Below are 9,765 nucleotides of genomic sequence, written 5' to 3' on the forward strand. Positions count from 1 at the left end.
ATATGCCCTTGTAGGCTGTTCCATTAGCATCTCCTTTTAAACAGAGGCAGGACACTTGCCTTGGATTGGAAGGAAGTGGCTTCGAAGGCACTGCCTTCACAGGCAAGGCAAGGTACCTGGGCTTTGGGAAACAGCCCCAGTGTGTGTGTGTGCTTTGTTTTTTTCTACTGTAGTACTAGTTGGGTTGTTTGCAGTGTGACACATACACCCTGCCTCCTGCTGTTGAAGATGAGGTACAACCAGGGAGTCCACATTTTTATGTCAGTGTCATGTTGGTCTGTGGGCGAGTTTGAAATTGAAAGTGCAGATGATCTTATCATTTTTTTTCTGATTTTGTTATATATGTTTCTTGTTAAAGTTGATAAAGAAAATGTAATTTATTCATTGCATTTTCATTTTCATTTTCATTTTCATGTTTGCATTTTTATTTGAATCATGTCCAGTACATAGTGGACCATTTCTTGAAAATGAAAATGCAAACACTTGTTTCATCTTAACTGGAATAATGTCACATGAAGGACAGTCTTGGAGATGAAAATTAATAACAATAGGATTTTCAACAATTCATTTTCATTTTGACTCAAATCACAGGCCTATACCCTCGAAATGAAAATGCAATTTATTTATTGTTCTATTTTAATGTTTGTGTTTTGATTGAATTTTGTTCCCTGTGGAGTGGCCTCAGCTTTGGTTTCATTCTGCATCCAGTCCCAGTCTGCTGTGAGTTCAAAGAGTTCCCTATAAAGGGTCCAGTTTGCAGGCTGGCTGCATCGGATTAGGATGAGGTTTAGGCTCACGTTGGACCTGACTGTTGTTGGAAAGAGGGGTTGGGTTTTAAAATCTGTGAGCAGTTATTGACCTGAAGGACCAACCTGTGCAGCGTTAGTTCACCTGATCACTGGACCACAGGTGTCAGCCAATCAGCTGCAGTCTGGCTCAGTTACAGGAGCTGGAGGAAACGTCATCACTTACTTCCCTGCTGCATGTTACTGCTTCTCTTCCTCCATTTCATCCATGCTAGATGTGATGTGACAAATCACAAGGGGCACAGGAAGTTCATCATTTCAAACTGATAATAATCAATCATTTGATTTGATGTCTGGATCTTTTCTGAGCCAGAAAACAAACACTGACCAGTGCTGAACCACAGGAAGAGATTCACAGAGAGTCTTTCATTTTACTGATTTTAAAGTATTGAGTGGTCTGATGTGGACCACAATGATGTAAATCATGTTCCAGCCTCCCCAGTCTCTCCATCCATGACCTCTGGGGAGTTCTGGAGTGGCGTTTGTGCAGCTCTCTGTCACGGTTTGACACACACGGAGAACCTAAGTGTAAAACAGAATAGAAATGAAGAGTAGAAATAAGTGCAGTGACCTCATTTAGGATGGTCGCTGCCTGAGGGTGGAGGCTCCTCCTGAGCCCCTCCGTGTATCAGGCTGCTGTGAGTTAAGCCTAGCTTAGCACAAAATCTAGGAGCAAGTAAAAACTGCCAGTCTGTCTCTGCACGGCAGCACCACAGCTCAACAGCACGTTGTCTTATTACAGACTGTCTCATTACAGATTGTCTCATCACGGATTGTCTCATTATGGATGTATGGAAGAGTAAACACGATGGAGAAAATGCATCTTTTTAGAAATACTGAATAAGAAAAACATGAATCATTTTGGGGAGGCCTGGAGGAGACGGGGATTTAAATAGCATGTCAGACTTTGGCTGAAGTGAGGGGTTGAAAAGAGGGCAAGAATGAAATAAATAAGGATATTCTGAGGAGTGAATCATGCAAAGCTGCTGATGTGTAACCCCAGAATTCAAATATAGAGACTTAAATGAGCATCGAAGATCCTCTATTATTGGAGTGGTGACTCTTTCTCAATCACAAACACTATCTCTACCCTGCACGAAAAGCACAATTTAAGCTTCTGACACAGCAGAAACAGCACTGCTCCCACCTCCATTTCTGATGGACACACCAATGTGCGAAAAACCTCCTGGAGCTATCTCTGCCCTGCACTCGCAGATGGAATAGATATTGATTTTCTGTTGTGACCGGGTTTACGGAAACCCAGCATATTTCCTTTAAATGCAGCTGGAATCACAGAAATTACCCCACTGATGGTTTCATTTGTGTTTGCTCAGGTTGTTGCTGCACAGCTCTGGAGACTGCAGAGCGCTGTCATCTGCATTGCACACCATTATCAGACATGACTAATTCAGCACGTGGCCAAAAGACTCTAAACGTGTCATTAAATATTTAAAAGGGCCACAGACTATCCGCCCACCTCGCTCTGGCCTTTGCTTTGCAGCATTTATGCAGAAAAGCACCAGAGCTTTCTACCTTCTTGAACATGCTGCAGCGCTCAGGGCTCGGCCTTGTCATCTCTGAGATGTGCCCACGGTCGAGTGTCCGGTGGGACTGAACAAATGCAAGTGAACTTTATACAGAGAAATGCCACTCCGTGTCCCTCAGTGGCCCGTCATCCTTTCTGTACACATGTAATCGTTTTGTTTCCTCTCTCGCGGTTTGCCTAAATTGTTTGTTTTGAGTGAACTGTTGTTGCTATCTAATCTCTGATTGCAGCCCCATGTCATTTGGATTTGTACAGCTCATGCTGGATAACACTGTCAGGGACATTAAACCCAATTTGAGTGTGACCTTTTTGGCTGCTTTTATCTAAAAGACTGAGGGAGAGAGGCTGCCTCTCTCATTGTGAGGATCCTGCATGAGTCTGCTCAGCAGCTATTCATAAATTAGCTTCCTTCCCCAGCTTAATGTGCCAAATTGTTCACACCTTGCACATTCAGAATAACCTTTAAATTCAGATGCTTGTATCTTTAATCACACATCACACACAGCTTTTTTTTAAAAGGCACACTGTTGAACAAAGCTTATTTTAAGTGATACATTGATCCTCTGTGCCGGGACACATCCAGGCCTTGTGGAGCCCAGCCTGCTGAGCTGGGACCTGGCCCCAGTCCAGTTTCTCTGTGGCTGGGGTGTTAACTGTGCGGGGGAGGCTGGGACCATCGGAGCCAGAGAAATCATCGCTGCTCACATCTCATCCCCCAGCCGAGTTTCTGCTGAGAGAGGAGAAAGGGCGCCAGAGATGTGAATATGTGTCAGCTTATGGAGCATGGAGGAAATAATGTGATTGTACGTGTGTGTGTGTGTGTGTGTGTGTGTGTGTGTGTGTGTGTGTGTGTGTGTGTGTGTGTGTGTGTGTGTGTGTGTGTGTGTGTGTGTAGATTGTAACTGGGCATATCTGCACTCTTGCACTGACTGAGAGCAGCCTACAGCTGCAACAACCGGGGAGGCTCCCTGCTCGCTCTGGGCTCTGGCAGAGTGAGGGGTGGTCAGGTGACCATACAGGTAAATATTCCATCAACAAGGCATCAACCATGAGCACTTCTAAATAAATGCACAGAATCTCATACAGAAACCAGTGCATCTCCGTACTCCTCCAGTATTCATCTATGCATCGCTGCTCTGCTGCACCTGCTGCACCTGCACCATGCCTGCCTGTGTATCAGTGTATCAACACAAATCATTTAATCTCTCCGTCTCTAAACTCCACATTATCTAGTGCACGACGCAGAATTGGTGCAACAAGTCTGTTCCTGTTTTCTGGTATTTTCCCTTCTCCTGGAGAGGACAACTGAGTGGAGACAGAAACAATAGGGAGCAGAGAGTTTGGAAAGACTCAGCTAAGGGCTCAGTCATGAACCTGTGCTGCTGCAATGAGGACCACAGCCTCCGCACCACGGGGTCCAAGCTTCAATGCAGCTGTACACATATCTTAACCATGGATATAAAGTACCAAAGCTGAATGTTCACACCATAGACTTTTATAGAGTGGACAGCATGACTCCACTTTTTACCACTGTACAGTTTTGAAGCTAAGATACCCCCGTCACAGGCACCATTATGGAGCCAGAGTCTGTGCAGTAGAAGCTGTGAGGGACTCTGAGAGAATCTGAGTGGGGCCGGATGACAAAAGTAATACATATTTTTTTTTATCTTTCCACCGTCTAATCTCTACTTGGCTCTCCCTTCTGACATATTTTACAATCCCAGAAAAGAATACACAAAAATATCAGCTGTCAATCATAGATAAACCTAATGTAAAGCCCCATTTTTAAGCCCTAAATACTGATGAATACGAAACTTTTTTTTCAGGAAAAAGAGGACTTGAATACAACACAGCCAAATAAAACCTTCAAATCACCAAAACAATCGGATGTGAGAAACATTTCTACCAGGTGTGATTATTTTTTAAAATTTGTCCACAGCTCATCTGGAATGACAAGGGAGACAGAGTTTTTGACCTGTACTGCAGCCAGCCACCAGGGGGAGCAGTTTTTGTAGAGACCTTACTTCAAACTGAGCAAGATGATGTCCATTTTTTACAGTCTATGGTAAAGACTGAGCATGTGCAGATTTTCAAACCTCTGTATATTCATACATTGTAGAAACGCCTGAATCTGTTGCTAAACTGATCAAAACTTTGTTTAAAAAAAAAAAAAAAAGAGAGAGAGAGAGAGAACTTCACCAGACTCATGAAATGATGAGGTAATTTCTTCTAACTGATTCTCATCAAGTTGGTGAGCCTCAAACTCTGTCTGCCCATAGTTCCACTCTCGACAAACCTCCAGAGGGCTGGCCAATCAGAGTGAAGGAGGAGCCTTAAAGAGACGGCCGCTAAAACAAAGTGTTTCAGAGAGAGGCTGGAATGAAATCTTCCAATTTGTGCAAACCAACATCAGCTGGGTTAGAGCAAATTGATGGTCCTATAAAAAAAGGTCGTTTTTTCACCAAGCAGTTAAATATGACACACCTCATGAAGCCAGCTCTCTGAAGCCATTCGTAACCCGATTGTTGCTGAGCATCAGAATGGAACTGGTCACAGACTTCTATCAAAGCACCTGAATATTCCAGTCAGCACTGTTGGGGCCATTATTTGCAAGTGGAAGAAGCACCACCTTACCATCAACAGGTCATGCACAGGAGCTCCTTGCAAGATTTCTGACCAGGGAGTCAGAAAGATAGTCAGAAGAGTCAGAAGAGTGCTCAACGAGCCAAGGACCACCCTGAAAGTGCTCCAGAAAGACTTGGAGGCAGCAGGTACAATTGTTACAGAGAAAACAATAGGCAATGCACTCCATCGCCATGGCCTCTCCTCTATGGACGCTGAGCCCGCAAGACTCCATTCCTCAAGAAAAGGCATGTTGAAGCTGGTTTAAAGTTTGCTAAACAGCATCTTGGCAAGCCTGTAGAATACTGGGAGAATGTTGTCGGGTCAAATGAGACCAAAATTGAACTTTTGGGCTGTCATACCACATATCATGTTTGGAGGAGAAATGGCACTGCCAAAAAACACCACACCAACAGTGAAGTTTGGAGGTGAAAGCATCATGGCATGGGGTTGTTTCTCATCTCATGGTGTTGGCAAACTTCATATAATTGACAGAGCAATGAATGGAGCCATGAATGGGGAAATTCTTGATATGAATCTGCTGCCATCCACCAGGATGATGAAGATGTGACGTGGCTGGACCTTCCAGCAGGACAACAATCCAAAGCACACAGCAAAGTTGCCTCTCAAATGGTTTCAAAAAAAGAAAATCAATCAGTTAGAATGGCCGAGTCAATCACCTGACTTAAACCCAATTGATCATTTGTGGAAAGAACAAAAGAAGAGGGTTCACCAGAGGGCACCAAAGAATATTCCAGATTTAAAGACAATCTGTGCAGAGGAATGGGCCAAAATCACACCTGAGCAGTGTGGGAGGTTAGTTAAAACATAAAAGAAGCATCTGGAAGCTGTCATTGCAAACAAAGGCTTCTCCACTAAGTATTAGATGAGTCTCAGTTAGCGTGTTCAATACTTTTTTCCTGTGTCATTGTACTAAACTCCACATAATCATTATTTATGGACCTGAACGTTGTGATGTCTTTTCATGTGTGGATTATTTGAGTTAATACCAATGTCTGGTAGAGATTTTGTTTGAATTGTATCTTTGGAAAAAAAAATGTGATGACAAAAAAGTTGATGCATTCAATACTTATTTTTCCCATTGTACATATATATATAGCTGTAAGTTAATTGTTTTACAGGGGATGTTGGCGGGTAAGCAGGAAGTCTACAAAGGGCTGAATACTCCCTCTTTAAACATATTCACAGCAATCAACTGTTCTTTTCCACCATGTTTTTGGTGCTTTTAGTCTGAAGGAACATTGGAGCCACAGACCAACAGCCCTGTTACTACATTAAGATGTGAAGGTAGACTTGTTTCCCTGAATGAGATAGCCTTCTACTAGCTTAGCTGTTTTGCTGATCAAGTGGTGTCATAGCATCTGCTCAAGATACATTTTCCACACACAAGGATGAATCACAGCAGAGTGTTCTGCTTTAGTCTGAAATCAAACTGCTGAGGATGAGCCTTTGTCACCAGCTGATTCATGGACATGGATTCATAATGGGCTATCCAGCTCCGTATGATGGTGTCATCACTGTTCAAAGCTTTTAGACAGAAAGAGTCCATTACAGGTAAAAACCAGGGCCAAGAAGTCTTTCACTGGTACCTCTGACTTTTCTGTCACACACTAAAGTTACTCACATATTTACGGAAGGACTTCTTTTATCCTCCCCATACTGTTATCCACCCACAGCCTCTGCTTTATAGATATGTTCACCTACACTGTTAAGATCTGAATGTTGTTGAATGTAATATACTTTAAGTTTACTTACTGTCCATGAGTATCTCATCCAACCCCACTCAAAACACCTCAACTTCACCTTTAAGCAGCATGCATTCAACCAAAGTGGTCAGGTTAGGGCTCGGGCTCATATCTGTTGTTGCTTATTTGACATCAGACCCCCCAACATGACAAAAGTGACTCTGAAGGGAAACCTAGAGCCTGACACTTAAAGTGTTACTCCGGGATGGAACAAGTTGGGTCCTATCACAAGGTTTAGGGCAGAAATTACCCCTACAGCAGTGTTTTTGTGCAGCAGAAGCCCAGAGCGCACGCACCAAACACCCCCTCCCTGCTCCTCTGCAGGTTTCCTCTGCACTCAGACAGGGCCATATTTTACTTGACCAAAAACACAAATAAACGGACTCTCACTGAAAAAATCTGATATCGGTCTCCATTCACGTTTTATTTAGAGAATTTTCAGAGCGTTACTTTCACACAAAAACACAGCTAAAAAGACTCTAGTTCTCATCATGTCTCTTCGTCCTGGCAGACTACCTGCGTTTGTTTATATTTTGCAAGCTGCGCGCGGACTGATACACTAAGCGGCGAGCGCCTCGTAGCCAGCTGTGGCTCTGCAGCAGAGGTAGCGCTGTTTTACGACACGATGAGAACTAGAGCCTTATTTAGCTGTGTTTTTGTGTGAAAGTAACGTGCTGAAAATTCTCTAAACAAAGCGTGAATGCAGACCGATATCAGATTTTTTCGGTGGGAGTCTGTTTATTTATGTTTTTGGTCAAGTAAAATATGGCCCCGTCTGAGTGCAGAGGAAACCGGCAGAGGAGCAGGGAGGGGGTGTTTGGTGTGAGCGCTCTGGGCTTCTGCTGCACAAAAACACTGCTGTAGGGGTCATTTCTGCCCTAAACCTTGTGATAGGACCCAACTTGTTCCATCCTAGAGTATAACTTTAATGGAAATGAGGTGCTTTGTGTATCACCGAAACACTTTAATATTTATTAATCTGATTCCATACTTCTTCCACCTCTTTCTGTGCCAATTGTTTGATGGAGAAGGAGCAGGAGGTGCCCTGGTTCTCAGATGATTTTAAATGTATTAACAATAAGTCAAGTATCTGCAGTTACAGATTCTTTGGGTTTAGATATGCTTCCCTGACAACATGTGTTAGGTCAGTTCACAAAGCCTGAACCCTGTCTATTTACCTCCAACTCTTATAAAGGCTAACGATGGATTTCAAAGGGTGGGATGAGTCTCTTTGGATGCCTCCTCTTCATCATTGGTTGTTGGCAACTTTATCTGCCTCCAGGCAGACTGAGACTGGCATTCCTGATCTATTTATCACCACCTGCAGAGAAACTGTCAAAACCACACATCTCCCAGTCCTTTATTCATTTATCCTAGCTACTTCATAAAAAAGCCTCATGAAACTAATCTCTAAAAAACAAATTCCTAAATAAAGTTCTTATTATTTGGCAAAAGCATCAACTTCAATTGTGGTTGTTTTTCATCCTTATACTGGGTAATCCATAACCTCCAAGGAGCTTTTAACCTTCCATTGAAGCAATGAGCACATTTGTATAAAACTGATAGCAAACCACATGTACATGAGCTGTATATTCTAACACACTGTAAAGCAAAGGTCCTCTGACCAGGAACTGCAGTGACTGTATTAGGAGTTGAAAACTGTGAGAGAAAAATGTGACGGTAAATTTTGAATTTCATTTATACACTGAGGTAGAAAAGTGGGCCCAATGGTGGCTTAAGAAAATACTTGAATTCAGCTATAGCCTAAATCTTTGGTCAGGACTAACTTTAGTCCACATTCTGATGCTGAAAAAAACTTACTTGGACTATCTAATTTCCTGACAGTACAGAGACGTACGCCCTTGGCTACAATTAACCTATGCTTTCCACCAGAGGAAATCCTATCCTCTAATCCTTTGATAAAAATAAAGGAAGAAAAGAAAAATTCTACCATACATTTTCCTTTAAAGCTTAACCCTAAAGCAAGGTAGCAGTTTTTCTATCTTTGTTTGGGGGCTCAGACTAAACATGTTTTTTTTTTTCTTTGTATGCATTGTGCAAGTCAATAAAAATATTTGGCTGCATGTTGTCTTGGTGATAACCAAGAGTGCTTCATTTCCTGGAAGACAAAACTCTGTAAAATGTTAACATCCCTCACCAATAAGACGATACATTCTGTTTGTTATAAACCAGGCTGAGCCACCCAGCAGTTTAGCATCCCATCCCGACTATTGGATGTCTCTTTCTCCTCTCTCTTAACTTCAGTTAAAAAATCAGCCACAATGTTCTTCCTTGGTGCTCTGATGCAAAGAAAACCAGTACAAGTTATGCTGTTTAGTGGCAACTTAAAGAGGGGTGTGGTCATGTAATAGGCTTTATAGTGTCATTTTGGTGCCCTCAAAGGAGCTGTGAATGACCGGCAAAAAAAAAAAAAAAAATCTCTCTCTGGTGTTTCAGTAAACTCCTATTTCAGCCTCTGACTGTAACGCTTTGGTTTCGCTGCTGCCTCTTCAAGACTTCCCCCTTTACAAATCCTCCTCTTTCTGATTGGACAGTCCCCTGGAGGCCTTTTGGGGGCGCAGCTTTGGGCAGACCTTGGTGTATGAGGCCCTTCCCATTTTACGTGCTATGAACCAGTAAGGCGTTTCTTATTTGATGACACCATCATTTCAGAAAGTCTCATAATGGTGTTGATTTGTTGCTTTAATTCAGCAAAGTAACTAAGATCTACATGTCAACATGTTTCATGCATTATCCTGAGCATTCTTTGATCAAGGACACAACACTGAGACATTAAATGAGCTGACCAGAATTCAGGCTGTCTCAGAATAACTGCTGATATCTGCCGTGTGAATACCAACGCACAAACTAGCTAGCACATCTGACTCTTAAAGGGAATGAGAGCTGACATCCTGATTTGTTTAGTCCACACCCAAAACACATGAAGTATCCAATAACCAAGCCACATAATCCATCCGCTCAGCGCCATGGGCACAGATTGCACACCGTGTAATCTCAAAAACAG

Source organism: Halichoeres trimaculatus, unplaced genomic scaffold (genome assembly GCF_033239565.1).
Source record: "Halichoeres trimaculatus isolate MK-OKI-2021-1 unplaced genomic scaffold, fHalTri1.1 fHalTri1_scaffold_12, whole genome shotgun sequence".
NCBI classification, from domain to species: Eukaryota; Metazoa; Chordata; class Actinopteri; order Labriformes; family Labridae; genus Halichoeres; species Halichoeres trimaculatus.